Raw genomic sequence first — 27955 nt, 5'->3', positions numbered from 1 at the left:
CCATGGGACCGTTAAATGTTTGCCATTGCTTATCCACCGTCAACCCTTTAAGTATCCTTTGCCAGTCCATTCTAGCCAATTCACGCCTCATACCGTCGAAGTTACCTTTCCTTAAGTTCAGGACCCTAGTCTCCGAATTAACTGTGTCACTCTCCATCTGAATAAAGAATTCTACCATATTATGGTCACTCTTCCCCAAGGGGCCTCGCAAAATAAGATTGCTAATTAGTCCCTTCTCATTACATATCACCCAGTCTAGGATGGACAGTTCTCTAGTTGGTTCCTCGACATATTGGTCTGGAAAACCATCCCTAATACACTCCAGGAAATCCTCCTCCACTGCATTGCTACCAGTTTGGTTAGCCCAATCAATATGGAGATTAAAGTCGCCCATGATAACTGCTGTACCTTTATTGCACACATTCCTTATTCTTGTTTGATGCTGTCCCCAACTGTTTGGTGGTCTGTACACAACTCCCACTAGCGTTTTCTGCCCTTTTGTATTCCATAGCTCCACCCATACCGATTCCACAACATCAGGCTAATGTCCCTCCTTACTATTGCATTAATTTCCTCTTTAACCAGCAACGCCACCCCGGCTCCTTTTCCTTTCTGTCTATCCTTCCTAAATGTTGAATACCCCTGGATGTTGAGTTCCCAGCCTTGGTCACTCTGGAGCCATGTCTCCGTGATGCCAATTACATCATATCCATTAATTGCTGTCTGCACAGTTAATTCGTCCACCTTATTCCGAATACTCCTCGCATTGAGGCACAGAGCCTTCAGGCTTGTCTTTTTAACACACTTTGCCCCTTTAGAATTTTGCTGTAATGTGGCCCTTTTTGTTTTTTGCCTTGGGTTTCTCTGCCCTCCACTTTTACTATTCTCCTTTCTATCTTTTGCTTCTGACTCCATTTTATTTCCCTCTGTCTCCCTGCATAGGTTTCCAAACCCCTGCCATGTTAGTTTAACTCCTCCCCATCAGCACTGGCAAATACTCTCCTTCGGACATTGGTTCCGGTCCTGCCCAGGTGCAGATACTCCGTTTTGTACTGGTCCCACCTCCCTCAGAACCGGTTCCAATGTCCCAGGAATTTGAATCCCTCCCTGCTGCACCATTCCTCAAGCCACTTATTCATCTGGGCTATCCTGCGATTCCTACTTTGACGAGCACTTAACACTGGTAGCAATCCTGAGATTACTACTTTTGAGGTCCTACTTTTTAATTTAGCTCCTAGATCCCTAAATTCGTCTCGTGGAACCTCATCCCATTTTTTTACCGATATCGTTGGTACCTATGTGCACCACGATAACTGGCTGTTCACCCTCCCTTTTCAGAATGTCCTTCACCCGCTCCGAGACATCCTTGACACTTGCACCAGGGAGGCAACATACCATCCTGGAGTCTCGCTTGCGGCCGCAGAAACATCTATCTATTCCCCTTACAATCGAATCCCCTATCATTATAGCTCTCCCACTCTTTTTCCTGCCCTCCTGTGTAGCAGACTCACCCACGGTGCCATGAACTTGGCTGCTGCTGCCCTCCCCTGATGAGTCATCCCCCTCAACAGTACCCAAAGCCATGTATCTGTTTTGCAGGGGGATGACCACAGGGGACCCCTGCACTACCTTCCTTGCACTGCTCTTCCTGTTGGTCACCCATTTACTATCCGGCTATGTACCCTTTACCTGCGGTGAGGCCAACTCGCTAAACATGCTATTCACGTCATTCTCAGCATCATGCATGCTCCAGAGTGAATCCACCTGCAGCTCCAGTGCCGCAATGCGGTCTGTCAGGAGCTGCAGGCGGATGCAATTCCTGCACACGTATTCATCAGGGACACCGGAAGCGTCCCTGACTTCCCACACAGTACAGGAGGAGCATAACATGTGTCCGAGCTGTCCCGCCTTGACTTAAACCTTTGATTAACTTAATTTGGCAACAACAATGCTAAAGGTTACTTACTAATAAAGAAAAGAAAAAGAAAAACTACTTACCAATCACCAGCAAATCACTTACCCCGTTGGCTGTGAGGTCACCTTTCGATTTCTTTCTACTTCTTTTTTGCCTTCTCCCTGCAGCTGCACCGGCTGGCCTCCTCCTCAACGAACTCCCGACTGCTGAACTCGCGGCCCTTTTATAGGCCTCCGATCCCGGACTCCCGCCTCCTCCTCAATGAACTCCCGACTGCTGAATTTGCGGCCTTTTTATAGGCCTCCGACCCCGGACTCCCGCCTCCTCCTCAATGAACTCCCGACTGCTGAATTTGCGGCCTTTTTATAGGCCTCTGACCCCGGACTCCCGCCATCTCCGCAACGAACTCCCGACTGCTGAACCCGCGGCCTTTTTATAGGCCTCCGACCCCGGACTCCCGCCTCCTCCTCAACGAACTCCCGATAGCTGAACTCGCAGCCTTTTTATAGGCCTCTGACCCCGGACTCCCGCCATCTCCGCAACGAACTACCGACTGCTGAACTCGCGGCCTTTTTATAGGCCTCCGACCCCGGACTCCCGCCTCCTCCTCAACGAACTCCCAATAGCTGAACTCGCGGCCTTTTTATAGGCCTCCGACCCCGGACTCCCGCCTCCTCCTCAACGAACATTAGCTTGGATGATGTGGAATCAGTATGGGTGGAGCTGCGGAATACCAAAGGGCAGAAAACGCTAGTGGGAGTTGTGTACAGTCCACCAAACAGTAGTAGTGAGGTTGTGGACAGCATCAAACAAGAAATTAGGGATGCGTGCAATAAAGGTACAGCAGTTATCATGGGCGACTTTAATCTACATATAGATTGGACTAGCCAAACTGGTAACAATACGGTGGAGGAGGATTTCCTGGAGTGTATTAGGGATGGTTTTCTAGACCAATATGTCAAGGAACCAACTAGAGGGCTGGCCATCCTAGACTGGGTGATGTGTAATGAGAAAGGACTAATTAGCAATCTTGTTGTGTGAGGCCCCTTGGGGAAGAATGACTATAATATGGTAGAATTCTTTATTAAGATGGAGAATGACACAGTTAATTCAGAGACTAGGGTCCTGAACTTAAGGAAAGGTAACTTCGATGGTATGAAACGGGAATTGGCTAGAATGGACTGGTGAATGATACTTAAAGGGTTGACGGTGGATAGGCAATGGCAAACATTTAAAGATCACATGGATGAACTTCAACAATTGTACATCTCTGTCTAGAGTAAAAATAAAACGGGGAAGGTGGCTCAACTGTGGCTATCAAGAGAAATTAAGGATAGTGTTAAAACCAAGGAAGAGGCATATACATTGGCCAAAAAAAGCAGCAGACCTGAGGACTGGGAGAAATTTAGAATTCAGTAGAGAAGGACAAAAGGTTTAATTAGGAGGGGGAAAATAGAGTATGAGAGGAAGCTTGCTGGGAACATAAAAACTGACTGTAAAAGCTTCTTTCGATATGTGAAGAGAAAAAGATTAGTGAAGACAAACGTACATCCCTTGCAGTCAAATTCAGGTGAATTTATAATGGGGAACAAAGACATGGCAAACCAGTTGAACAAATACTTTGGTTCTGTCTTCACGAAGGAAAACACAAATAACCTTCTGGAAATACTAGGGGACCGAGGGTCTAGTGAGAAAGAGGAACTGAAGGAAATCCTTATTAGGCGGGAAATTGTGTTAGGGAAATTGATGGGATTGAAGGCCGATAAATCCCCGGGGCATGATAATCTGCATCCCAGAGTACTTAAGGAAGTGGCCCTCGAATTAGTGGATGCATTGGTGATCATTTTCCAACATTCTATCGACTCTGGATCAGTTCCTATGGACTGGAAGGTAGCTAATGTAACACCACTTTTTAAAAAAGGAGGGAGAGAGAAAAAGGGTAATTATAGACCGGTTAGCCTGACATCAGTCGTGGGGAAAATGTTGGAATCAATTATTAAGGATGAAATAGCAGCGCATTTGGAAAGCAGTGACAGGATTAGACCAAGTCAGCATGGATTTATGAAAGGGAAATCATGCTTGACAAATCTTCTGGAATTTTTTGAGATGTAACTCGCAGAGTAGACAAGGGAGAACCAGTGATTGTGGTGTATTTGGACTTTCAAAAGGCTTTTGACAAGGTCCTGCACAAGAGATTGGTGTGCAAAATTAAAGCACATGGTATTGGGGATAATGTGGATAGAGAACTGGTTTGCAGACAGGAAGCAGAGAGTCGGGATAAATGGGTCCTTTTCAGAATGGCAGGCAGTGACTAGTGGTGTGCCGCAGGGCTCAGTGTTGGGACCCCAGCTATTTACAATATACACTCATGATTTAGATGAAAGAATTGAGTGTAATATCTCCAAGTTTGCAGATGACACTAAGCTGGATGCCGGTGTGAGCTGTGAGGAGGGTGACTTGGACAGGTTAAGTGAGTGGGCAAATGCATGGCAGATGCAGTATAATGTGGATAAATGTGAGGTTATCCACTTTGGTGGCAAAAACACGAAGGCAGAATATTATCTGAATGGCGGCAGATTAGGAAAAGGGGAGGTGCAACGAGACCTGGGTATCATGGTACATCAGTCATTAAAATTTGGCATGCAGGTACAGCAGGCAGTGAAGAAGGCAAATGGTATGTTTGCCTTCATTGCTAGGGGATTTGTGTATAGGAGCAGGGAGGTCTTACTACAATTGTCCAGGGCCTTGGTGAAGCCTCACCTGGAATATTGTGTTCAGCTTTGGTCTTCTAATCTGAGGTAGGACGTTCTTGCAGTGAAGGTTCACCAGACTGATTCCCGGGATGGCAGACTGACATGAGGAGAGACTGGATTGACTGGGCCTGTATTCACTAGAGTTTTGAAGGATGAGAGGGGATCTCATAGAAACATATAAAATTCTGATGGGACTGGTCAGGTTAGATGCAGGAAGAATGTTCCCGATGTTGGCGAAGTCCAGAACCAGGGGACACAGTCTAAGGATAAGAGGTAAGCCATTTAGGACTGAGTTGAGGAGAAACTTCTTCACTCAGAGAGTTGTTAACCTGTGGAATTTCCTACCGCAGAGAGTTGTTGATGCCAGTTCATTGGATATATTCAAGTGGGAGTTAGATATGGCTCTTACAGATAAAGGGATCAAGGGGTATGGAGAGAAAGCAGGAAAGCGGTACTGATGTGAATGTTCAGCACCATGATCTTATTTAATGGTGGTGCAGGCTCGAAGGGCCGAATGGCCTACTCCTGCACCTATTTTCTATGTTTCTATGTTTCCCATTCTCCTCCCTTTCGCCAGGACTTACCTTAGGACTGGTGCCACCAAGGCAGCTGGCCCAAATTGGAGGCCACCAGAGGTACGACAGGTGCTGGCTGCTCACGCAGATTATTAGATTAGGACCCAGGGCCAGCTTCTCCTGGCACGTACAGCATGTGTGCCAAACCACCTGGTTCGTGCAAACAAATTTATTTCCATAAATCTCCATGTGGTGTTTTTAATACATATTACAAATCACAGAACAAAATACCACAGAAGGATAAAAGACTCATACGTCCTGAAGTCAGGCAAACTTAATCAGGAACCACCAGTGTTTCAAATAAAATCAATCACAAAAGGCAGAGTAATCAAACCACAGTGTTTGAAGAACTCATTTGTAAAATATGTTTACAGTAAAGGAATACAAGAAAAGGTTGTGCAGAAAGAAACTTTAAGTTTAAAAACTGAACAACCGATTTTCCGATCTCAGTTGCATTTGCATAATTTTGGTGGGTTCTGTGGCCTCTGCCAGAGTGTGTGGGCAGAGAATGGCTTCAGCAAACCACAGCATATTTAAACTGGTTTAATGTTAACATTGTTAAATGCTCTGCCTAAGCCAATTGATTGAATTCAATCTTGTTTTCCCTTTCAATTTAAATTTTAAACCCACATCCCCACTGTAGTGTCCTTACACACTACTATAAATTCACACGAGACACATTCTGTAGACAAGGTCACTCTGTGACCTGAACCTTAATTCACAGGACCAAGAAGTGATGACCCTGCGTGGGACCTCCCTTTCTATACCTGGATGACCAGGTGAGGAGTGTCTCCCACAAGTTCACCCCCTGTGGTCAAGGTGTGCATTTCTTAGGTGTATACAGTATGCAGTGTTGTTATGAAGGTTACAGTTCCATGGAGGTTACATACATGACACCCACACCGCCTATCGTACAGCTGGATGCCGAGGACCAACCAGCATCCCAGGAGTCCGTCATTGCTGCAGCGTGAATGACGGAAGATGTATCAAATGATGTAGTTCTGTACACCGCCAATTGCTGTCTTTGAAATATTGGAAGGGGTCTTTGACTCCCTTCCCACCTCTGTCCACCTCACTTCCAATGCAAACCAACAGAAGGATGGTGAGAAAGAAGAGCAAAAATGATTTTGTGTCTGCTGCTGTTTTGCTCTTGGCTAAATATGCAATATATTATTTAAATCATGCATTTACTGCTATTCCAATACAATCTGTAGTTTCTTTGGTGCTAAAAATAGCATTGCAATTGATAAGTAACATTACACAGAAACCTGATGCTTATCCTCACACAATAAAAATTTAACATTATTATCACTCATCCAGGTGAGGGCAATATTTATTTTCTGTTTATTCTAACATATATATATTTTGGGACAAATTTTTAATTGTACAACTTTGTGTGCAGCAATGTGCATGCGTGAGTGTACGCAGTTCAAACATTTTTAATACATATTTAAAACTGTTTAGCCTACATTAATGTATTTGAAAAATCCTTTTCAGTAGGGAAATGGCCTGTAACAAATAATCTGCCAAAAATATAACTTAAAAGTAAATTCAATATCCCTTGGTGTTTGTCTTTTCTGTATATTATTTTACTTGAAATTTGCTGTAGTTGGAGTGTCACAGGCACCATCGTGGGAACTCGGTGAGATAAGTTGTTGAGCCAGACAGTGTGAAGTTACATATGCAGTGGAAGTGATGAGGTCACTCAAGCACCCTGGGGTTCTTTTTGCGCCAACTGATGTTTATGTAGCACCCTCACACTGTCTGGTTGGCTCCATTACATCTTGCAGACACCACATTAATGATGTGACTAACCAGCACGGATAAGCAGATTTGTGAAACAAACTTCAAATCAATTACAGAAATACCCTGTCAGTACTGTTAGTCTATTGCTTTCAATAAACTTGGGCCACATTTCCTCTTTTAATGAAATGTAAGAGATGCTTGGTTTCTCTAATTGATTTTAACTAAGTGTTGTGATTTCTTGCTTTACAATGTGTGACTTCTGAAGATGTGATTTTGTTGATAGGTTGTTAATGATGGAGCAAAGGAAGCATTCACCTGTATTTTGTTCAGAGAAGTTTCATCCCTAGGCTACATAACTATTTGGTTTCTTTAAGGGATACTAATAATGTAAATTCCTCTGTTGCACTCAGCCAAATTAATAGAAGTTTAGTGAGATATTCTTTATTCTGGTTTATTGACAAAAAGTGTGTCCTTTATAACTAATCACAGTAGGATTCTGGATAAATCACTACATATCCATACTAATCTTTTAGGGTATGTAGAATAGCTTCCATGTCTCTCTGCAGTATGTCACCATCCTCTTTATTTTATTTTCTGTCTGTATAAAGAAATTTTTGTCAATCGAACAGTTTGATAATATGCTGTTTTATAATGATAAAAATTTTACACTATTATGTAAAAGCATTCTGCAAATTGGAGCCTTGTCCCTACTATGTTCAGAAATTCTACCTGTTAATTAAACAGTGGCTCGGGTCAATCAGATTTTAACATTTATGTCCACCTGAGAGGGCAGACGGTGCCTCGGTTAAATGGGCCACAATTTCCTGTGGCAGGGCAATGAACATCGCCCATTGGTAGTTAGACTTGCTCTTGCCCGTTTAATGTCGACAATATGTTGCGCTTCAAGTTGTTGGAATTTTGAGATGGAATTGGCATGACACCCTCGACAGGGCATCTGTGATCTGACAGGGCAAGCAGCTATGTGTTTCCTTAACAAATCAGATTGAAGCATCGTGTAATTAACAGCACAAGGGCCGAGAAGGAAGTATAAGTTAGAATGGGGAATTCAATGTCAAATCAAGTACTGTATAAAAGAAATAAAGATGGACAGAAAGATTGGATTAAGAGAGGGAAAAAAGACAGAAAGAAAAAACAAAAAAAAGATTTTTAATTACAAAAAATAAGAACATAAGAACATAAGTATAGTTATGAAATCTCCAACAACAATTAATACCTGAAGGAATGGGACTTGCAATGATTAATTTTCAGTGCTGGAGAGATTGACAGGCAGTAAATAACACTTATCACTTATCAGCAAAATAGTACTTAGACTTGAAATAACTTTCTGTTGCAAGTTTACTTCGTATCTACTGTGCAAGTACAGGAACTTCACGGCGATGCCATTTTCGTGGAGCTAACGGCAGAGCAGCGCATCTCCGACAGCAATTTCTCAATTTCCGTGTTTAATCACACATCTGTGCTCACCTGAAGTTGCTGGGGCATTTGTGCATCTTCCTCAAGAGATATTAGTAAAAAATCTAAAAGCATAGATACCATGACCTAGACAGAGCAGTGACACGGCAAGCGAGTCCTAGGTGGGCAGAGAAAACGCTTCAAGGGCACCCTCAAAGTCTCCTTGAAAAAGTGCAACATCCCCGCCGACATCTGGGAATCCCTGGCCCAAGACTGCTCAAAGTAGAGGAGAAGCATTTGGGAAGGCACCGAACACCTTGAGTCTCTTCGCCAGGAGTAAGCGGAAGCCAAGCGCAAGCAGCGGAAGGAGCACCCCACCCATCTGTCCCTTCAACCACCGTCTGCCCCACCTGTGACAGAGACTATTGGTCCCGCATTGGAATCATTACTCACTTGAGAACTCATATTAGTGTGGAAGCAAGTCATCCTCGGCTCCGAGGGGCTGCCTAAGAAAGAGAGAGAGAGATGCACAACTATACTATAGTGAATACCACAACCAGAAACCATAAGTGGCTCCAAACCCAATGGGTGGGAGAATTAGTATCCCTGCATGTGAGGAATCATACAACCAGTGCCAAACAAGGCTCTGATCCAGGCTGAGGAAGAGCTAAGCAGCCTGCTCTCAACAGGCGCCAAACGCACGCTACACGATACCAAAGCTAGCTACTATAAACAGGAAGACAAACCAGGAAAACTGCTAGCCTGTAACTGGTACAAACAGATGTGCAATAGAATCATTGCATCAATCTTAAAACTGGATGGCCAAGTCACCAATGGCCCAATTAAGTCATCAAAAATGTATTCGATAATATGCCTCCCTCTACACCTTTGAGGCCCAAGAACACTGAGGAAAATCTCAAATCCGAGACACTCTGATTTCTGTTACTGAGGCCTAAAAACTGTCACGGGCCTGTAGTCGAACAAAAATGCATGGCTAGATGGGGATTCCATTTAAAGTTCTACAAAGCCCTCCTCCTTGAACTGACTCCCATGCTGATGAAGCTACACCACCAATTACTGGCAGTGGGCACTCTCCCAGAATCCAACAAATTGGCCGCAATCACCCTCATACACAAAAAGGACAAGGACCCCAATGCATGTATCTTTTAAAGGCTCAAATTCCTTTTGAATTGTGATTATAAAATACTGGTCAAAATTCTGGCATCTAGGCTAGACTCTGTTAACCCAAACCCAATCAAGCCAAACTGGGTTTATCCGAGAACGCTTCTCGCCAGACTACACAAGATGACTGCTCAATGTATACATCACTGCAACAACACAACACAGACAACCCTGATACGATCTCAGCATATATAGACTAGGTTCCTTACCAGGTAGCGTGGAACTTCCTATTCCCCATGCTTGAATAGTTGGCCTTTGGAGATATGTTCTAACAATATAACAAAATCCTTTACTTCCATGCCTCATACTCAATGTGAATGAATAGCTGCATATCACTTGCATTTTCCCTCTAATGAGAATCCAGGCAGAAATGCCATTATCTTCCTTTCTCTTCAAACTGTCACTATCCACAGCCATACAAATGACACCCTGTATCCAAGGAACGCAGGCCAGTGGAGTAGAGCCCAAAATACTCCTCGATGCAGATGACAGCCTGCTCTTTGTAACCAATTCCACCAACTGTAACCCTTCGCAGTATCTTCCAGACCATCAGATTTTTAAAAAACATATTGTTCTTGGAATATGGGTGACATTCGCAAAGCTGTATTTATTGTCCATCCTTAATTGCCCTTATCACATTTGTGTCAACCACACCATATGCCTACAAGATTAAACAGTCCAAAACAGAGGAAATGACTTCTGCTGAAGATATCTAGAGGCTTGCTCCTTTGCCTGACAAAGACAAGCTTTAATTACCTGGCCATATTAGGGATGCCCAAATTCATGGCCCTTTACAGGAAATAAATTGTTCTAACCAACAAGCAAGTTTGGCAGTGTTAAATGGTACATACTTTAATACAAGGAGTGTAGGGAATAAGGCAGATGAGCTGAGCACAGATAGACAATTGAGTGTATGATATTAGAGCTATTACTGAGACATGGCTGAAAGAAGGGCAGGTAGGGCAACCCAATGTTCCTGGTTACAGGGTTTCATACGGGATAGAGAGAGGGATAAAAAAGGAGGGAGGTCGCAGTATAATTAAAGAAACAATTTTTCTCTTAGGCAGACCCTCAGAGTTGAGGATGACTTGCTTCCACACTAAAAATGAGATCTCATGTGGCTGATGAGTCCAATGTGGGACCTACAGTCTCTGGCACAGGTGGGGCAGACGGTGGTTGAAGGAACAGGTGGGTGGGGTGCTTGGGTTGCCATGCACTCCTTCTGCTGTTTGTGCTTGGCTTCAGCTTGCTCTCGGTGTAGAGACTCGAGGGGTTCGGCACCTTCCCGGATGCTTTTCCTCCACTTTGTGTGGTCTTGGGCCAGGGATTCCCAGGTGTCGGTGGGGATGTTGCACTTTTTCAGGGAGGCTTTGAGGGTGTCCTTGAAGGAATTTCTCTGCCCACCTGGGGCTCGCTTGCCATGTCAGAGCTCTGAGTAGAGTGCTTGTTTTGGGAGTCCCATATCGGGCATGCGGATGACGTGGCCCACCCAATGGAGTTGATCGAGCACGGTCAGTGCTTCAACGCTGGGGATGTTGGCCTGAGCAAGAACGCTGACAATTTATAGCTGTGAGGAGGGATGATATATTAGAAGGATCATCAAATGAGGTCATATGGGTTGAATTGAAGAACAAAAAGGGGCGATTACGTTGCTGGGAGTGTGCTATAGCCGCCCAAACAGTCAGAGGGTGATAGAAGAGCAAATATGCAGGCAAATTTCTGAGAAGTGTGAAAAGTATAGGGCAGTAAGAGTAGGGGATTTCAACTACCCTAATATTAATTGGGATAACAGTAGTGTGAAAGGTGTAGAGGGTGCAGAATTCCTAAAATGCATTTAGGAGAATCTTATTAGCCAGTATGTAGCAAGCCCAACAAGGGAGGGGGCGGTTCGAGACTTTGTTTAAGGGAAGGAAGCTGGACAGGTGGAAGGGGTATCAGTGGAGAGCATTTTGGTGCTAGTGATCATAATTCAGTTAGGTTTAGGGTAGTTATGGAAAAGGGCAAAGATAGACCAGGAATAACGATTCTCAATTGGGGGAAAGCCAATTTTACTAAGCTGAGAGGTGATTTAGCCAAGGTGGACTGCAAAAAGCTACTGGAAGGTAAATCAGTGACAAAGCATTGGGAGGCATTCAAGGAGGAGATCCTGAGGGTTCACAGTAAGTATGTTCCCTTAAAGAAAAAGAGTGGGACTAATAAATCTAGAGCCCCCTGAATATCAAGAGGCATACATGGTAGGATAAAGAAAAAAAAGGGAGGCTTAAGACAGATACCGAGGGCTCAATACTGCAGAAACCCTAGAGGAGTATAGAAAGTGTAGGGGTGAAATTAAAAAGGAAATTTGGAATGCAAAGCGAAACCATGATAACTGTTTGGCAAGTAAATTCAAGGAAAACCCAAAGATGTCTTATAAATACACTAGGAGCAAGAGGATAACTAAAGAAAGAGTAGGGCCTATGAGAGACGTTAAAGGTAATCTGTGTGTGGAGGTGGAAGAAGTGGATATGGTTCTTAATGAATACTTTGCGTCTGTTTTCACAAAGGAGAGGGCCGATGTAGACATTGCAATCAGGGAAGAGGAGTGTGAAATATTAGATGAAATAAACATAGTGAGAGAGGAAGTATTAAGGTGTTTAGCAGCTTTGAAAGTGGATAAATCCCCAGGCCAGGTTGAGTTGAATCCCAGGCTAAAAAGGGAGAAAAGGATAGGCTGAGTAATTATAGACCAGTCAGCCTATGCTTGGTGGTGGGAAAATTATTGGAGAAAATTCTGAGGGACTGGATAAATCTTAATTTAGAAAGACACGGATTAATCGGGGACTGTCAGCATGGATTTGTTAAGGGAAGGTCATGCTGTCTAACTTGTTTGAATTTTTTGAGGAGGTAACAAGGAGGGTCGAAGAGGGTAGTGCGCTTGATGTAGTATATATCGATTTTAGCAAGATTTTGATAAGGTCCTACATGTCAGACTGGCCACGAAAGTAAAAGCCCATGGGATCCAAGGCAAAGTGACAAGTTGAATCCAAAATTGGCTCAGAGGCAAGAATATACTTGCATTGAAGGCTGTTCAGAGACGGTTCACTCAGTTGATTCTGGAGATGAGGGGGTTGACTTATGAAGATAGGTTGAGTAGGTTGGGCCTATACTCATTGGAGTTCAGAAGAATGAGAGGTGGGCTTATTGAAACATATAAGATAATGAGGGGGCATAACAAGATGGACGCAGAGAGGATATTTCCACTCATAGGGAAACTAAAACTAGGGTTATAGTCTCAGAATAAGGGGCCACCCATTTAAAACTGAAATGAGGAGGAATTTCTTAGAGGGTTGTAAATCTATGGAATTCTATGCTCCAGAGAGCTGTGGAGGTTGGGTCATTGGATACATTTGAGGCGGAGATAGAGAGATTTTTGAGCAATAAGGGAATAAAGAGTTATGGGGAGTGGGCAGGGAAGTGGAGCTGAGTCCATGATCAGATCAGCCATGATCTTATTAAATGGCAGAGCAGGCTCGAGGGACCAGGTGGCTTACTCCTGCTCCTATTTCTTATGTTCTTAAAGGGTAATGGTTGATGGTGTTTATGTGACTGGAAGACTGTTTCCAGTGGGGTTCTGCAGGGTTCAGTACTAGGTCATTTGCTTTTTGTGGTATATATCAATGATTTAGGCTTGAATGTAGGGGGAATGATGAAGAAGTTTGCACATGATACAAAATTGGCCATGTGGTTGATAATGAGGAAGAAAGCTGTAGACTGCAGGAAGATATCAATGTACTTGTCAGGTGGGCAGAACAGTGGCAAATGGAATTCAATCCGGAGAAGTGTGAAGTAATGCATTTGGGGAGGGCAAACAAAGCAAGGGAATAAACATTAAATGGTAGGATACTGAGAAGTGTAGAGGAACAAAGGGACTTGGGGTGCATGTCCACAGATCCCTGAAGGTAGCAGGCCAGGCAGATAAGGTGGCTAAGAAGGCATATGGAATACTTGTCTTTATTAGCCGAGGTGTAGAGTACAAGAACAGGTGGATTATGCTTGAACTGTACAAAACACTAGTAAGGCCACAGCTAAAGTCCAGAGTTCTGGTCACCACATTACAGGAAAGATGTGATTGTACTAGAGAGGGTACAGAGGAGATTTACGAGGATGTTGCCTGGACAGGAGAATTTTAGCTATGAGGAAAGATTGGATAAGCTGGGTGAAATTGGCTGTTACTGCAGAAGGGCAGACAGCATGATGTGGGACAGGTCCAAACACATCAGGTAGGTAGGAATCAATGGCTAAAATGGCAGGAAGATGGTTGATGGCGGGGGGCGGGGCCCTTTGTCATGTAATCAGTGAGTGATCAAGAAGATTGGTCGGTGCTCAAGACACAAAGGAAGCTTTTCGACCACCGAGACTTGTTGGAGCCTTATTCAGGTACAGGACAGTTGACAAAGACACCGGCTGAAGACGTGTCTCTTTTGCTCTTTCAGTTGCACCGCCTGAGGCAAAGAACTGATTTTTGGCGCGAAGATTCAGAGGCATTTTTGCAGGTATAAGAGAGGCAGTTTCGGCTGCCATATCTCTCTCTCTCTCTCTCTCTCTCCCCCTCTTCTACGCTTACTCGCTTTGTTCAACACACAAGGACTGAGCACTCCGTCTGGGACGCAGAGAAGAAACACCATCTACGAGCAAAGAGAGCCTCGCTATTTCGACTGGGAAGCTGACCTTGAGACTGGACTTGAATACCACAGATTGGTACAGAACCAGAAGATACACCTCATCGGGAGAAGCAACGAGTAAGCCAGAGGGTTAATTGGTGAGCATTTATCGCAGCCCACACATCTTTAAAACCACTGCATAGTGTGAAGGGGTATTGTGTGTCCCAACCAAGCCTTAAGGGTTTAGTGGAGAGATTAGAAACCACCAAGGGCAAAACCAGTTACAATAGTCAACTCAGAATTCTCCACTTTACATAATTCACTGCCTGTCCCTGTTAAATCAGTGCTGGCAGAACTACACCCACAAGAGCATAGTTTATTTTATTTGTTCCTGGGATGTGGGCATCACTGGCAAGATCAGCATTTATTGACCATTCCTAATTGCCCTTGAGAAGGTGGTGGTAAGCCACCTTCTTGAACTGCTGCAGTACTTGTGGTGAAGGCACTCCCACAGTGCTGTTAAGGAGGGAGTTCCAGGATTTAGACCCAGTGATGGTGAAGGAACGGCGATATATTTCCAAGCATGAGTGGTGTATAAATTGGAGGGGAACTTGCAGGTGATGGCGTACCCATGTGCCTCCTGCCCTTGTTGTTCTAGGTCGTAGAGGTTGTGGGTTTAGATGCTGCCGAAGAAGCTTTGGCGAGTTGCTGCAATGCATCTTATAGATGGTACACACTGCAACCACAGTGTGCCAGTGATAAATATTTAAGGTGGTGGATGGGGTGCCAATCAAGCGGGCTGCTTTATGTCAAGCTTCTTGACTGTTGATGGAGCTGCACTCATCCAGGCAAGTGGAGAGTATTCCATCACATTCTTAATTTGTGCCTTGCAGATGGTGGAATGACTTTTGGGCCACAGAATACCCAGCCCTTGACCTGCTCTTGTAGCCACAGTAGTTATGTGGCTAGCCCAGTTAAGTTTCTGGTCAATGGTGATCCCCAGGATGCTGATGGTGGGAGATCGGCGATGGTAATGTCATTGAATGTCAAGGGACGGTGGTTAGACTTTCGCTTATTGGAGATAGTTATTGCCTCGCACTTGTGTGGCGCGAATACCCGCACATATTTTTGACCTGCTCCAGTCTCCAATCTTTATGGACAGATCCTCAGGCCACTGAAGCTAGGATTGATCTAGGACTATGCTCCTTGAATTTCCAACATTCTTCAATAATCATAGAATCCTACAGTACAGAAGGAGCCCATTCGGCCCATCGTATCTGTTCCGGCTCTTTCAAAGAGCTATCAAATTAGTCCCAGGCCCCCTGCTCTTTCTCCATAACCTGCAAATCTTTCCTTTTCAACCATATACCCAGCTCCTTTTTGAAAATTGCTATTGAATCTGCTTCCACCACTCTTTTAGGAAGTGCATTCCAGATCACAACAACTCGCTGCATAACAAAAATATCTCCTCCTCTTCCCTCTGGTTCTTTTGCCAATTACCGTAAATCTGTGTCCTCTGGTTACTGACCCTCCTGTCAGTAGAAACAGTTTCACCTTTTTCTCAAATGAAACCCTTCATCATTTTGAAGTAGGACAAGGAATCATTGCCACTCACAGGTTTGCAGACTTTACACTTGGCAGTAAGGAAATGCACCTCTTTTTGGTATTGTGCAACACAGCACTCTTCATCAGAAAATATATGGATAAAGTGCCTGCGGGATATTTGGTAATCAGAGCAAGTAATGCATATGTGTGCTTGTAGCTGGGAAAACACCCAAGAGTTATGGGACCCCTTCCTCCAGCCCAAGTCTCCAATGTCAAAATATCCCTCAGGGTGATTGCTGAATAAACAGGCCCAATTGAATATCTAAGCCTTCCTGGCACCCGTTGCTACCTCCACTCAATGTCTAATGAAACTCTTTACTCCACTTCCCTCCCTGCAAGCCCCCCTCCCCAAATAGGAAAGACCCTGGGCCTGTCACTGAATATCTAATGTACATAACTGTGTAACTATATATAATCCTCAGTGTCTATAGACTGCATGATATTTGCATGTTACCTTTTTTCAGGTAGCAATTAAAAGAAAAAATTGTATACCCTTTACTGGAAATCTGAAATAAAAAATAAAAATAGCTGGAAATAGACTGAGGATCAGTCAGCATCTTCTCAATAAAGATAGGTTAACATTCCAGGTGGGGCCTTTCAACACAAAGATGGCATCCTTTTTAAGGTCAGTTCATTTGTTTCGGGGATTGGCGTGTTTGCTGATTAAAGCTTTATAAACATATCTGTGAGGTGAGGTTTACTGTATGATCGATTGAATATTACAATTGAGATTAGTTGCTGAGACTGAATTACTATACTGCACAGACTGGGTGCTGTGTTTCAGTACTTACCAAATGAAGCATCAACAACAACTAACATGAAAGTGGGTTATCAATTAACTTTCCCTTGTAAAAACCTCGGCCATTCCAATTTCACTGAAGACCACTGATGAATAAGAATTTGGGGTGGTTTAACATTTGTATAAATTTCTATATACAAACATGAAATAGAGGAAAATGTAGTTTGTTTGTTATACTAGACTGAATTTATATTATTGGCTACACATGACATCAAGTCAACTATGGTAAAGTCTATTTCCAATGCAACAGCATCGCTACAGGGTAAGTACTTCCTCCTGATTCTGCCATAGGAACAGGAGGAGGCCATTCAGCCCCTCAAGCCTGTTCCACCATTCAAATAGATCATGGCTGATCTGTATCTTAACACCATCTGCCCACCTTGGTCCCATAATCCTTAATACACTCGCCTAACAAAATATATTGATGTCAGTTTTGAAATTTTCAATTGATCCCCAGCCTCACTGCTCTTTGTGGGAGAGAGTTCCAGATTTTCATGACCCTTGAACTGCCTAGCTCTAGTTTTAATGTTATGCCCCCTTTTTCTGACTACCCCACAGCAGAGGAAATAGTTTCTCTCTATATACCCTAACAACTCCTTTGATCATTTTAACACCTCAATTAGCTCACCCCTTAATTTTCTATATCCGAGGGAATACAAGCTTAGTTTATGCAACCTGTCCTTATAATTTAACCCTTTTAGCCTCGGTATCATTCTGGTGAATCTGAGCTGCACCCACTTCAAGGCCAATGGATCCTTCTTGAGGTGTGGTGCCCAGAACTGAATGGAGTACTCCAGATGGTAACCAGAGCTCTGTACAACTGTAGCATAACTTCCACCCCTTTGTATTCCAGCCCTCGAGATAAAAGCCAATATTCCATTTGCCTTTTTAATTAGTTTTGTACCTGTCCACTAGCTCTTAGTGATTTCTGTACATGCCCCTCCACAGTTCTGAGCTTCCCACCATTTAGAAAATAATCTGATCGATCCTTCTTAAGTCCAAAGTGGATGAGCTCACACTTTCTTACATTGAACGCCATCTGCCACAGTTTTTGTAAAGTCCTTACTCTACAGCATGAAACCACACGAGGCACATTCCAGGGTCAAGGCCACTCTGTGACCTTAGCTCTTTATTACAGGACTCGAGAAGGGATGACCCTGCGTGGGACCTCCCTTTATATACCTGTGTGATCAGGTAAGGAGTGTCTCCCACAAGTTCATCCCCTGTGGTCAAGGTGTGCATCTAAGTTGAGTGTATACAGTAGTACAGTGGTGTTACATTGTAGTTACAAACGTGACATCACCTTCCCCCCTCACCTCCCCCCCCCCACAAAAGTCTTACAGGGATCATAGGTTCAGTCTTTCAGGTGGTCTATGCTCCCCCATGGAGCACCGCAGTTGGAGCTCTGGTTGTTGGACGCTGATGTGAGTGTCTGTCACCTGTGGTGATTCCGGCCTGTCCGGGCTGACCGCAGGGACAGTGCATTCTTCAGATTGCTCTTGTTGTACGTTCGCTGGCGGTAGTGTGAGCTCCATCTCATGGTCTTCTTCAGGTTCCACCGTGTCCATGCTGAACCTTTTTTTACTTGATCCAGATGCTTACGGCATATCTGGCCATTGTTGAGTTTTACCACAATGATCCTATTCCCCTCTTTGCCAATGACAGTACCCTCAAACCATTTGGGCCCTATGGCATGATTGAGGACGAATACAGGATCATTTATTTCTATACATCTTCCCCTTGAATTACGGTCATGGTGCTCATTTTGTGACTTGCGCTTGCCCTCAACTATGTCAGTCAGGACTGGGTGGATGAGGGACAACCGAGTTTTGAGTGTCCGTTTCATAAGTAGCTCTGCGGGCGGGACTCCTGTGAGCGAGTGCGGGCAGGATCTATAGGCCAGCAGGAGGTGTGACAGGTGGCATTGTAGGGAGGGTCCTTGAATCCTGAGCATATCTTGCTTAATGATTTGGACTGCCCGTTCTACCTGGCCATTGGAGGCCGGCTTGAATGGCGCAGTCCTGACGTGGTTGATGCCATTGCCCGACATAAACTCCCGGAATTCATAGCTCGTGAAACATGGGCCATTGTCACTAACCAGGATGTCCGGCAAGCTATGGGTTGCAAAGATCGCACGTAGGCTTTCCACGGTGGTGGATGACGTGTATGAATTCAGGATGATGTACTCGATCCATTTCGAGTACGCATCTACTACAATGAGGAACATCTTCCCCATGAACGGGCCCGCGTAGTCAACGTGAATGCGTGACCATGGCTTGGTGGGCCAGGGCCACAGGCTGAGCGGGGCCTCCCTGGGGTCATTACTCAGCTGGACACAGGTCGTGCACCTGCGAACACAGTGTTCCAGGTCTGAATCAATTCCAGGCCACCAAAGGTGTGACCGGGCAACGGCCTTCATCACCACAATGTCTGGGTGCTCACTGTGGAGTTCCCTGATGAATGCCTCCCTGCCCTTCTGGGGCATGACTACCCGGCTGCCCCATAGTAGGCAGTCGGCTTGGATGGAGAGCTCATCCATCCGCCTGTGGAACGGTCTGACCTCCTCAGGGCATGCTCCATGTGCGGGCGCCCATTCCCCAGTCAGGACACATTTCTTTATCAAGGATAGGAGGGGATCTCTGTTTGTCCAGATTTTGATCTGGCGGGCTGTGATGGGGGAGCCTGCGCTGTCAAAGGCATCGACAGCCATGACCATCTCAGCGCTTTGCTCAGCTGCCCTCTCGGTGGTGGCAAGTGAGAGCCTGCTGAGTGTGTCAGCGCAGTTTTCAATGCCGGGCCGGTGCCGGATGGAGTAATCATAAGCAGCTAGCGTGAGGGCCCACCGCTGTATGCGAGCTGCTGCATTGGCATTGACAGCCTTCCTGTCTGACAACAGGGATGTGAGTGGCTTGTGGTCTGTCTCTAATTCAAACTTCCTACCGAAGAGGTACTGATGCATTTCTTTTAACACCATAGACACATGCAAGCGCTTCCTTCTCGACCATGCCATATCCCCGTTCTGCTTGAGAGAGCAACCTGGAGACATAAGCCACAGGTTGTAGCTGACCCTCAGCATTACCCTGCTGCAACACGCAACCCATCCCCATAGGACGATGCATCACAAGTCAGAACTAAACGTTTACAGGGGTCGTACAGGGTCAACAACTTGTTTGAACACAGTCGGTTTCGCGCCCGATCAAAATCCCGTTCCTGACAGTCCCCCTATGGTCATGGTGTGCATCTAAGTTGAGTATATACAGTAGTACAGTGGTGTTACATTGTAGTTACAAACATGACAGTTTTGTCCATTCACTTAATCTATCAATGTCACTTAGCAATGTTGTGCTCCCGTCTATGGTATTTATTGTGCCTCCTAACTTAGTTCCTGTATTTTGGGACCAGATCTCCTCTAAAATATATGGAGCCATTTCTGTTCATATATTAACAATCTGCACAATGCTCTTTAGGGAGTGTGTCCCATTTGACAAGATCTGGCAACACATTAATCCACCCTGATCTTCAAGGTAGTTACTGATAGCCATCTGGATGCTATCAAACTTCTAGCCACGAAGGGTGCAATTACAGGTATTTTTTCAGGTCAGCACTTAAACTCCCAAAGTATCCTGCCTTTCTGCTGCATAATCCACTCGAGGGCACATTCTAGGAGTTTGAGTTCCACAATAACATTTTTTACATTCATATTAAAGGCTGAAATCAGATTTCCCTAGTTTTAAGTAAAATTAAGGCCAGAATTATGGACTTGGCTTCAGCCAAACCGCACTAATCTTTTTCAGACATTTTTCTTTCCACTTCATCCCCATTTCTCCTGTCAGAGATGACATTGTATATATCTCCTGGCAGTACTGTCAGGTAGGTTCTGGAGCAGAAAAGTGGGGTCAGCAGTTCTGGAGATACCACCTGTCTCCTATTGAGTCCGGGTCTGCTACAGATTAAACAATGGTGACGTGTTGCATCAAAGCAATGTATGTACAATGTTTAAACCAAGCACTGAGGATGTTCAGAGCCTGATGTCAAACGTGTGAACCATGCTTGCAGCTATGATTTGGATACAAGTCTTTCTTACACCATGGCTAAACAAAATAATAACAATGCATACACGAGACTGATGACCGTGACCAACATCAGCCATCCACCTATCCAACTGCTGCTTGGGTTCCTCTGCATCACTCTTAGCTGGTATATATTGCACCCAAATAAATCTTGTATTGGGGAGGGGTTTGTCTCAATAACGTCCATCTCTTGGGCACCCAGTCAATTATGGTAAGTGATTTAAAAAAAAAGATATAGTTTTGAATCATATCCCAAATAAAACATCTAAATAAAACGCTCTAATACTGACTGACAATTTAAAAAATTAATGTAATTTTGTTTCAATTATTTCCCCGCCCCAGTATACAATATACACAAACTTTTGAAGGCAGGCAGGCTCTGAGGCCTGTGCGAATACCATTCTACCTTTTTTTTTTTAAAGAGGATACAAGAGGGCACCATGGGACAGATTTTCAGGTCTTCTCCGCTCTGTTTTTTGTCCAGAGTGGCGGCAATGGCGGCGGTGAGATGTTCTGGCCGGGCGGTCAGCCTCCAGCGCCCTGCAGCGATCCCCGGATCTGGTTTTGTGGCGGCGCGGAGTAGCATCGCCCAGAAGAACTGCGCCCCTGGTTGTGACACCAGTGCGAGCTTTGACTCTTGCCTAACCCGTACGGCCCGAAGTGCGACCCGCAGTGAACGCCTAGGAAATCAGATGGTGCAACTTATACCGACAGCGGAGAGATAAGTAATGGAAGTGTGATTGTTTTTTCTTTTAATTTTTTTGTGATTTGTATCATGGTGGCATAGGCAATGTTTTAGAAATGTTTTTGTGGCTTTTTTTAAAAAAGGTTTTTTCGCCCCTCCCCCCCAAACGTCTCTCAGACGCTCCCAGCCCGGTTCTTTAGCTTGGGAGTTTCCCGAGCTAGCACCGAAGAGAGGTGTACAACACCCCCAGACTCAGGGCCCAGCTGCTGAATGTTACTTACTGAGATGCACACTGTTCCCAGGTGCTAACTTTACTGGCCCGCTGCCATTCCCGGCCCAAAAACATCAAAGCTGAAAATCCATATGGGTTGATTTGGCTTCCAGATTCCTAGTCTTTCCTGTGGAAATGCCTTGAAACTTGGGAGTGGGGACTGGATTGGAAGTGGGAGGCTGAGCCGAGGAGGAGGCAGGTATCGGGGAGTGTGAAGCCTGGGGCTGGGAGGCAGTGGTAGGCTATGGCCTGAGGCCGGAGGTAAACAATGGAGCAAAGCTAACAAAAGAACAAAGCACTGTAGTAGCTGCAAATTTAAAACACAAATAGAAAATGCTGGAAACACTCAACACTCAGCATCTGTGGAGTGAAGTAAAGTTAGCATTCAGGCACTGTCCTTCAGGGTTGGGGGTCAGAGTTGAATGCAGGGAGAGAGGAAGGGTTCAGGCCAAATGCTGGGCAGTATTCCCTGATTGGCCGCTGTTGAGATAGATACATCACATTGGTCCCTGCTTTAAAATACATTAAATAGTCACAGTTAACAACGACCAACCAGATGTCTGGAAATAGAGAGGAATGGAGGCCTGTTTTTATATTTATAAATATATACATGTGTAATGGATTTTATGCAAATCAGCCAAGCTCCCGGTGAAGAAACAAAGCTTTCTTCTCAGGAAAAATAGGAAGGCTTAACAAAAGTCCAGGTATTTCTTAAATTTTTTAAACCACAGCAAAACTTCAGCAAAATAGATATGAGTAAAACCTCTGTTATTTTAGCTGACAGTGGAATGTTTACATTAACAGATTGTAATGTCAGGCAAAGTCACTGAGGTTCTACTGGCTTTGGTATTTTACTACAGGATAAGAGGATGTGAATGTTGCTGTGGGATATCTCACATAACTGTGAGCATGGCGTCAGTTAGCTAAATGTGAAATGGTCACTTCTGTAGTCTCATTAGCTAAAGAAATTGAGTTATTTGCAGGAATGATGTAAAATAATTTCAAAATATAACTGAAACAGCGATCCCAGCTTTAGTGTACAGAGGGAGCTGTTACACTTTTTTTGTGATGAAGACACTTAGTCAGCCCTCTAGTGGGTGTCTGTGGATGTACATAATTTTTGAGATACTCTTAACTACTGCAAAATTTTTAAAAATCTACCTAAAACTTGCACCCTGATGATAAAAATATTTCTGATTGATAGCAGTTCATTTCTGAAAGTGTGTAAATTTTATTGTTGCTTGAGAATATTCATGATCGCAGGGAAATTAATATTAATACTTTTCTGACTACTGAAATACTTAGATTAGCTCCAGTTTTAACCTAGGGTGGAAATCAAGGGTACAGGGAACCGAAGCAGGTAGCATTCCATCCAGCTGCCCCGAAGCATGACACCCGGCCAATTTTAACACATCTATCCCCCAGCCCAAAGCCGACGGTGATGACAAAAAGGTCGTCAGTCAAGTGCAGGAAATTGTACGCCTGCAAGCTGCCACCAGGAACTATTGGAGACAGTCCATGACAGGGGAGGTGCAGAAGGAGGTGTCCAGAGTAGGGAGACGGAAAGCCCGAGAGAGAGGAGGTTCAAGGTTTCCTTGTTGGGCTCCTCCTGGGCCACAAGGACCCGTATCAAATTAAAAAAGAATTCTTACTTGCTTGCATCTCTTCCAGCCCGGTCCTGCTTCTTGCCATTCACGCAACTCAAAGACCCGAGAGCTAAATCTTGGGGGGAGCGGGAATCATGGGTCCAGCCTAGCCGCCATTTTAACACACTTTGCCTACACTATTCCCACTGGGTGAGCAGGGTTAAAATCGAGGCTACAATGTAAGTAGAATTCGCTGATTTTACATACACTCACATGTTATTCGATGGAGTTCACCCTCATTGCTGATAATAATATGTTCAGAATGCTGGAGGCAGTGTGAGTTGATATTAGTCCAGGATGGACATCTACAGACATATAGGGGCTGAAATTGCCCCTTTCTATAAGATCTGTGACCGCCTCAAAGAGGGGGCCACGGGTCAGTAAGCACTCACCGCTCAGTTGGCGCAGAGGAGTCAACATTTTGAAAATTGGCCTCCATTATTTTTGGAGTGGTGTACGGGACCACCCCGGCCGTCTTTCCGTCCCGTTGGGCACGCGCCACCTCCTTACCGACTTGCGGCGACCCCTTTTCCAGCCAGCGTGGGAAATTGCCCCACGGGAAATTGCCCTGTGACAGGTTTCCCCTGCGGGAAGCAGTGTGTGGCTGGGTGGCGGGACCGCCCTTAAACGGAGGGTGCACTGCCGCTGTCGCCATTTTATTTTAATTGTCGGCCGACTCCGGGGTCGGCCTGACAATGGCAGCCATGGGTTTGGCCGGGCCGCCAGCAGGCAGCCTGGCATCCCCTCTTGGATGCCAGGCCGCTGGCCCATCCAAAACTCTCCCTGGTGGCCCAGTGGACCTAACTGAAATAAATGCAGAGTTCACAGCGGTTCTCCCCTTTAATTGAAGGGGAGGGACATTGTGACCTGTCAGCACAGCGCTGATGAGTCGGAGGGGCAGCCGGCCCGACAAAACGGCACTTTCGCTCCGCCACCGCCTGGAACACCGACCTGCTGCAAAAATGAAATAAAGAGCTGAATATCGCTGGATTCTCTGCCCTATTGTGGCAGAGAAAACACATAAAAATCGGTAAGTGCGCCCTGTTTGGGGCAGAGGGCAATTTTGTCCCCATAATATTGTCCATTAAGTAATTGATTCCATGTTCCTTTAGTGATTCTTAATGGCTAAAATAATTTTCTTGAATAACTGGACCTGTAATGCATGAAAAGGTATAGTAAATTGTTCCTGTGATTTAAAAAACAATTCATTCACATGATGTGGACGTCACCGGCAAGGCCAGCATTTCTTGCCTATCCCTAATTGCCCTCAAGAAAATGGTGGTGAGTCACCTTCTTGAATATAACTGAGTAACTTGCTAGGCTATTTCAGAGGGAAGTTAAGAGTCAACCACATTGCTGTGGGTCTGGAGTCACATATAGGCTAGACTGGGTAAGGATGGCACATTTCCTTCCCTAAAGGAGATTAATGAACCACATGAGATTTTACCACACTTTGGTAGTTTCATGGACACCATTATGGACACTTCCTCAGTTGCCCTGTATCCGGATCATTAGTCCAGGCCTCTGGATTACTAGTCCAGTAAAATAAACACTGTGCTACCGTACCGCTTGTGAAGTTACCAGTCAGTATTCGAGCCTTTTATTTAGATGTAACTGAAAGGGTAATCAGGGCCTATCACTAAGCCGTTAGAAAAGCTACTCTTGAAGGTCACTGAATATGCTCTAATTTTCCCCTCTCTCTTCACCCTACCCAACATTTTGGCTGAATAGTGACATGGGGATTTTTAGGGGGTGGAACGGGGAAGCGTATATCAATGACTTCATGTTGCAGCACGTAAATGCAGTGAGGTGCAATGTTCCAGAGCTTCACTCACCAGTCTTATTCAGCATATGGACAGCATATGAAGTAGAAGATGATTTTATTTCCATGTGAATTATAGTCTGTCTCACAAATGACAATAAAAATATTTCACTGCCTTACATGCTGTGTTTATAACAGCCATATAATCTTATAATTTTTCCTTGAATAGGTTTTATTTATTTTTTGTTTCGTTCTCGTGAGAACTCATGGAGGGATTGGTGCAAAATTGGGCACAATCTAAATGAAAAAGCATTTGAAAAAATTTCTTTTTTGTTTTGGGAGGGAGAAAAAACAGTAAAGATAATTTCCCATCGTTAGTATGACGGCATTGTATGTTAGTGGCTCAATGCCCTGTTTCGCTCTGATTTGAGCCAATACTTACACGTGAAAACAGATTTACTGAACACCTTTTCATGAACACAGTGTTCTAGTATCTCTCCACCTCATGTTGCATGAGTTATCTCGTGTATTTCTCCATTGATTACGAGTGATAACCCCATAGCAAAAATTTCATATTTGTTTCAAAGTAAAAGTTATCAATCCAAAGGCAACTTGCTTCATCAGTTGGTCACTGAGTTAATACGAAACTTAAGTCTGTGACTTAAAAAATAAATTGAACATCTTACTATTGAGTTCTAGACAGCAAAAAAAGCTGCCCTTACTGCTTTGGTTTTATACAGCAGAATACAAATGCAGCACTACTGAACGCAGGCACAAGAACATTCATGCAGCTTCCTAGTTACTAGACAGGCTGTCTCAGGAGTACAGAGTGCCAGTGTATTGGCTAATGACGTGGTAGTTGTGGAAATGTGATTTTTATTTCCACGGTTGCCAGACCACACAAGTGTTATAAGAGGACTGTCAATTTGCCAATTGTTCAGCATTCCAACATCATGGTGTGGAACAAAATAAACTATTTTTATAATGACCTATAAATGGAAGAAGTTATTCTTGTGTTTGTGGATATTACTCATATTACCTGCGGTTTCAAAAGAGAGTTAGATTGATAGGCAACAATTTAATGTGTGTGTCTAATTTATTCTATTGATGACAATTGTTATGCAATGGATCACCTGATCAGTATTAGATTAAAACAATTTAGAAACTTATTTTTTTGTTTTTGTTAAATACGCATAAGAGAACAACAATGGCTTGTTGAGGAAATTGAAAGAAAGACTTGCATTTTATATAGTGCCTTTCATAACCACCAGCTGTCTCAAGGCACTTTACAGCCAATGAAGTACATTTGGAATGTAGTCACTGTTGTAACGTGGGAAACACAGCAGCCAATTTGCACACAGCAAGCTCCCACAAACAGCAATGTGATAACGACCAGATAATCTGTTTTGTTATTTTGATTGAGGGATTTATATTGGTCAGAACACCAGGGATAACTCCCCTGCTCGTCTTCGAAATAGTGCCATGGGATCTTTTACGTCCACCTGAGAGAGCAGATGGGGCTTTGGTTTAATGTCTCAACAGAAAGTCAGCACCTCCAACAGTGCAGCACTCCCTCAGCAATGCACTGGATTGTCAGCCTATATTTATATGCTCAAGTTCCCGGAGTCTTTCTGACTCAGAGGCAAGTATGCTATTCAGTGAGTCATTGACTGACAGACAAATGTGCCGCCGAGTTTGGTAATATGCCATATAAACCAGGAAGGTCTCAGGTTTGATTTGCAGTCTGTGTTCAGTTAGTTGAACACAACTCAGGTAGTAGTAGAAGTGATATAATTGACTTCAGTATTGCTGAGCTGGAATGGGGAAAATCAGCCTGAGTTTCCGAAAAATAGATCCAGCCAATTTTGGGTTAGGACATCATTCAGGCGTCCTTAGGGTGCAGGACATTGGTTCTCGAAATTGGCCCTCGTTGCACTCATTTTACGTTCGCAATGAGGTCTAATTTCATCCTCTATATATTTATCAACTGAGCATGGACAATGCCATGGACAATTTACGAGTATACATATCTAAATGCTGGAATGAATACCTTCCAAAAGGATACATACATATCTAGAAATCAAAACCAAAACAGATCATCACTAAGAATACTTTGAGAATTTGTTAGATGCATTCTATGATCAATTGGGTGTATGTCATAGGACACATCATTACCATGACTCACCTCTAACAGCATCTTCATCTTTCCAATTGATGGGTTGCTGGAAGGATGCTGAGTGATTTATAAAGACAAACTATCTGGGCAATTTTAACTGGAAAGGAATGGGAGCAGTTAAAATGGAGCAGATCCATTTCCTGCTCCATTCCCACCGATTCCCTAGTTTAACGCCACTAGTTTTTGTGGCGCATGAGGCTCCCACCGAATTCTGGCAGGAACCTCATTAATAAATGCAAGTTAGGATCCCTGGACGTACCTGGGATGCAATAGCATTTTAACCTGCTGGTAAAGCTGTCAGGAAGCCAAATTAAAGTCAATTTAAAAGCTTTCCTTAGTGGGGCTAGGAGGAGCAAGAGTTCTCTGGGCCCCACAAGGAATGTCCAGGTCTCTACGGCCTGGTTTTCCCCCAGTCATAAGACCCTTGGAGAAACCCCCTTTGCTGCTGGTAACATTCTATTGTTGCCGGCAGACAGCCTCATTATGTCCAATCTTTGTCGCCTGCTTGCCTGCCAGTTGCCACTTTCTGCCAACAAGGGGCGAGTAGCTGACTGGTGGTATTCAAATGTGATTCAGCAGTTAAATTCTGCCGGGTTTCCAACTCAAACCGCAGGTGGGCATTCCACCAGGAGTTACATCTTCTATGAGTTAGCATCGGCCGGCTACACACCATATATGACCTTTTTTCAATTTTTCTAAAATTAATTTTTTGACCTT

This window comes from Pristiophorus japonicus, chromosome 1 (assembly GCF_044704955.1).
Source record: "Pristiophorus japonicus isolate sPriJap1 chromosome 1, sPriJap1.hap1, whole genome shotgun sequence".
In the NCBI taxonomy this organism is placed as follows: Eukaryota; Metazoa; Chordata; class Chondrichthyes; family Pristiophoridae; genus Pristiophorus; species Pristiophorus japonicus.
The sequence above is the reverse complement of the archived record's forward strand: the minus strand, read 5'-3'. Positions refer to the sequence as shown.